This window comes from Portunus trituberculatus, chromosome 33 (assembly GCF_017591435.1).
Source record: "Portunus trituberculatus isolate SZX2019 chromosome 33, ASM1759143v1, whole genome shotgun sequence".
NCBI classification, from domain to species: Eukaryota; Metazoa; Arthropoda; class Malacostraca; order Decapoda; family Portunidae; genus Portunus; species Portunus trituberculatus.
This window is the reverse complement of record NC_059287.1, coordinates 7,084,375-7,089,374: the sequence shown is the minus strand read 5'-3', so window position 1 is coordinate 7,089,374 and position 5,000 is coordinate 7,084,375. Positions and strand designations below refer to the sequence as shown.

General features: G+C 38.8%; 1 protein-coding gene across 1 annotated transcript in view; it reads left to right on the top strand.

Annotated features, from left to right (window-relative positions):
• Positions 1-5,000, top strand: part of LOC123512177 (neuronal acetylcholine receptor subunit alpha-10-like) — a 205,982-nt gene that overhangs the window by 1,392 nt on the left and 199,590 nt on the right. The gene's annotated exons all lie outside the window — the stretch shown is intronic.

The following is a 5,000-nucleotide window of genomic DNA, read 5'->3' as shown; positions in this document are numbered from 1 at the left end:
AAATAATGAGTTTAAGCTACTTAATCGTATTCAGTTATCTAATTTTGTATTTTTCATGAGCACAGCTGCAAGAAAGGGTTAGTTTTCATCATCGCAGGCACTGGTTAAATTACAGATACTCAACATTTCTTATTCTTATCTGGTCTATACTTTTAACTATAAAGTGATTAAATGATAGAATATATTTGAGTTTTCATCGTTCACGTCAGATAAAACCATTGAGAGAATGTTTAGCTTATCACAGCGACATGGAGTCAGTTTTCACACACGGACGCAAATTTGAAACATACTCAGTATTTCGTATTCGAGAGATTTTTTTTATTCTATTTTTCTTTTTATTTTTCAAAGTCTACCATCGCTTGAGCTCAATTATAACAATTCATTTTCGTTCGCTTGTGAATAGAGTGAATAAAAACGTCCCTTTGTACTCTGTGGCATCAGCGGGGAGGAAATATTTACAGCTTTCATACTCGTTTTAATTTTTTTCCCCCATTTTTATTAAAGGGAGGCACGACACAACTGATCTGCGTCATGAAATTATGTCAGAAATTGAAATGGCAACAGAAAAAAAAAAAAAGTGAATACGTTTATGAATACAGAGGGCGAATGCAAAAAGAATGACGAGAGAGAGAGAGAGAGAGAGAGAGAGAGAGAGAGAGAGAGAGAGAGAGAAATTCATGTAGTGTTGTTACAGAACATAACACTAATAACACACTTGTGAACTCATTGATTATGCGTCACACTCAATACTTTGTAACGTAAACCTTCTGATGTGAAGTGTACGTGGCTTGTGGAGAGAACACATGGCTTATAAGACACCACCACCACCACCACCACCACCACCACCACCACCACGAGCCTTCTCTATATGCATACTTCCCATAAGAATTAGACCAATTGTCTTCACGGACATTCTGCATTTCCATAACTCATGTTGTATACTATTTCTCTCTCTCTCTCTCTCTCTCTCTCTCTCTCTCTCTCTCTCTCTCTCTCTCTCTCTCTCTCTCTACCGGGAAGCATTATACATTATGCAAAAGAAGACGAAACGAAAGAAGAAAGGAAAATATAAAACACGCCCACATTTTATCTTTCTTTATTTTTCTTTGAGGTGGGGAGCAGTCACGTTTCTTTCGGTTCTCTCTCTTTTTTTTCTTTTTATTTCGTTTTTCTTTATTTGTTATTCTTCATTCCGGCAGGGGGTTGTTGAGTCCACCTTGTTTTTTTATTTCCTTTTTTTCATCTCTCTTTGTTTGCATACTTTTTAATTTCAGCGTGTGCTTGCGTTACTCCGTTTTCATTTTTGTATGTTTTATTTTTGTTCGTTTTAACCTTGTAGCCTTTTTAATTCAGGGGTAGGTGGCAGGACGGAGAGTGTGTGGTGTGGGGTGGAGGGAAGGGGAAGGGAGCGTGCCAGAAAGAGGGTGCAGCTGATGGGAGTGTTATCTGGTGTGTGTGTGTGTGTGTGTGTGTGTGTGTGTGTGTGTTTTCAGTGCTGACTTCTAATTTTTCATGGAAGGGAGAGTGAACACGAGTAAGGCAAAAAAAAAAAAAAAATGCAATTAAAAAATAAAGAGAAGTAAATGAAAAGAAAGAAAAGCACCAGTTTAATTGGCGCTTCCTGAAATTTAGTAAAGACACGGTGCTGAAAAAAAATGACTAATTTGTTTATTCCTGGAGGAGTTTTAGTACTCTTTATAAAGTGGTCAAGTTTTTGGAATGTGAAAAAGAAAAATAGTCTGTAACTAAAAAAAAAAACTTTATATTCTGAAGACATCGTATGTAACCTAACCTAACCTAACCTAACCTAAACCTAACCTAACCTAAACCTACCCTATTTCAAACTAACCTAACTTAATGTAACCTGTGACTCGGATGAAAATAGTTCAGGAGTTACTTTATACTTTGAAGGCATCGTATATAATCTTATAAAAACCTAATCTAACCTATCCTAGCTTAATGTAGATCTACTCTAACTTAACCTAACTTAATCTAACTTAATCAAGTCTCAGATGGAAACGCTTATGTTATCTCTATGTCTCCTGAATCATAATTAATTTGTCTTACTTTTCATTTCCCAACACACTATTCTATTTTGGATTCTCTCTTTCTTTTCTTTTTTTTTGTTAATTTTTCTTTTTTTTCTTTTTGTCCATCTTTTCTTGATTTTCTTTAAACTGGTCTTGACTTTTTAAGATTCTGTTTTTACTTATTTTTTTCTTTTTGCTTTTCTTCTGAAGTTTTCTCCTATTCTTAATTCTCAGTCTTATTTTTAATCTCTTTCTTTTTTCATTTATGTATTGATTTATTTTTACGTTCTGGTGTTAATATTGCGATTTTCTGAAACACACACACACACACACACACACACACACACGTACATTTTTTCACAACTGGTCTAATATCAGTGTGGTAACGTGCTCTCGTCGTCCTAAGCAGCTTGTCGGAGTTGCTTCTTTCCGCACGACTCGGAACATTCGTGGCAGGAAACTTGTTTATTTCTGGTATAAAGTCTTGCAAAACTCCTTGAATAGCTATTTCGTTCTGAGTCGTGTGTTTAGAGCCGTGTCTGTGTGTATGTATGTGTTGTAAGTTTATGTATACGTATTTACATGTTGTTACGCCACCACCCCTCGTCACTGTTGTACCCCACCCCCCCCACACACGGCAAGGCAGGGGAGACCGGGGAGAGCACACGCAACACTACACCTGCGTGAGCCACACGGATCGACACAGGACTGGTCCTCCTGTAGGCTTCCAGCGAGGAAACGCTCCTGTCGTAGCTCCTGGATGGCGTGCCGTGCCCCCTCGCTTTGCTGTATCCTCATGGCGGGTGGGGCAGGCAGTCTGCAGTCTCGTCTCTGGCGACACCCCAAGCTAGTAGATAGCGCGAACCGGAGTGGAAAACTCCAGGCAGTCTCCAGCGGTTTGAAGCTTCCTTGAGGCGCTTATGTCTTTCTAACTCGGGTGACAAGACTAGGCCTCTTTAGTAATCCTCTCTGCGTAGTTCATTCGCCAAACTCAAGTCCTGAGCGGTATCTAGTCCCTTAAGGGTATCCCAGCAGAGGATAAGAGAAAACCAGCCTCCTCCAAGTCTGTTTATTGAAAACACAAATCAGTACATTGTTGGCGAGGCTAAACACCCACAACTCCTCCCCACCATGTTACAGTGACAACCTGCACCTCCTCACTCTCTGAACATCAATTTCACCTACGGCACCCAGCCATAAATTTATTAATTGGCAATAAATTTTCACAATAGAGAAGTACGGAAACTAACTAACTAAACTAACATAAATTAATAATTTTGGTTGCGAGGGAAAGAAATGTCCCCCTCCACGCGATAGAACCTATAACCCTCTTGGTTATAGGTTCTATCGCCGGAGGGGAGGAGGCGGTAACTCAAACACCCCTTACGTAACAACATCTATCTTTGTATCTGATTTATCTGTTCGTCTGTATGTTTGTCTGGCTGGCTTGCTTTCCCGTTTGCTGTCTATGTCTGTGTAGGCATGCACTCTTATACATGTGTATGTGTATATTTATGTATTTACCCCCTCTCTCTCTCTCTCTCTCTCTCTCTCTCTCTCTCTCTCTCTCTCTCTCTCTCTCTCTCTCTCTCTCTCTCTCTCTCTCTCTCTCTCTCTCTCTCTCTCTCTCTCTCTCTCTCTCTCTCTCTCTCTCTCTCCCATAGCGATCCATGTCATGTTTATCTGATCCATTTAGTGTATCTCTCTATCACCACTTGATCACCAGCCAGCCAAGCTCTCCATTAACTCTGCTGTCCTGTATATCTCATTTAGCCTTTCTTGTTTATGCTGTTTGTCTGCCGTTTCAATTAGCATCCCATCTATGTTGTCATGCGATGTGCTGACGTGGTGTGATGTGTATCGTTTGTCTTGCGTGTTGTGTCAATCATTTATGACCATACTTGTTCCCTTTTGTTTCTCTGTTTTCTTAACAATACTAATATAATATGTTTTCTCACTAGTTTTCCTTTAAGTTGTATATACGGTTTTAGTAATTGCTCTTAAAATTCTGTCTATCCCTTTTCTTATTAGTTTCCTCTCATATTCTATCTTTTTCTTTATTAATTACTCGTAAGTTTTGCCTCAACCTTCAATTAGTAGTCTTAAGTTTTGTCTGTTTTCTTACTAACTTATTCTTAAAATTCTGACTGTCTCTTTACCAGCTTCTAAGTCCTATCTGTTTTCTTGCTGACTATTTTCAAGTTCTGTCTGTTTCATTACTAATTTCCCGTTCTGCCTACCTCCTCACTATCTCCTTACGTCAATTTTCCCATGTATCTTTCTATTCCTCCTCCTCCTCCTCCTCCTCCTCCTCCTCCTCCTCCTCCTCAACCTCTTTCCACTCCTTTTCTTCTATTTTCTCCTTCCTTCCCTTTCTTTCTTTCTGTTATTCCTCCTCCTCCTCCTCTCTTTCTGCTCCTTTTCTTCTATTTTTTCCTCCTTCCTTCCCTTTCTTGCTGTTATTCCTCCTCCTCCTTCTCCTCCTCCTCCTCCTTCTCCTCCTCCTCCTCCTCCTCCTCCTCCTCCTCCTCCTCCTCCTTTCTCCGCTCCTTTTCTTCTATTTTCTCCTTCTTCCTTCCCTTTCTTTCTGCGATTCCTTTGCCAGTCAATCCAAGCTCTGTCTCTTTTCTTGCTAACTACTCTCATGTTTTGTCTGTCATAGTTTTGTTTCTTCAGTTTTTTTTTCTTTTTTTTCGTATATTTGTTTTCGTTCGTCTCGGCATGTCACATTTTACTTTCTATTAAAATTTCAGCATTCCTTTTCGTATTATTTTTGATTATTTTTTTTTATATAGTTACGTCATCTATTGTTTTTTTCTTCGTCTTATTAATTCTGAGATTTTTTTTTCCCCATTATTTCTTTTTTTTTTTTACACAGTTTTATTTCAATGTTATCTTCCTTTTGTGTTTTTATTTTTTTTCTTTATTTCTTTCTTCTTTCTCAAACCACCACGTTTTTTTCCATCATTC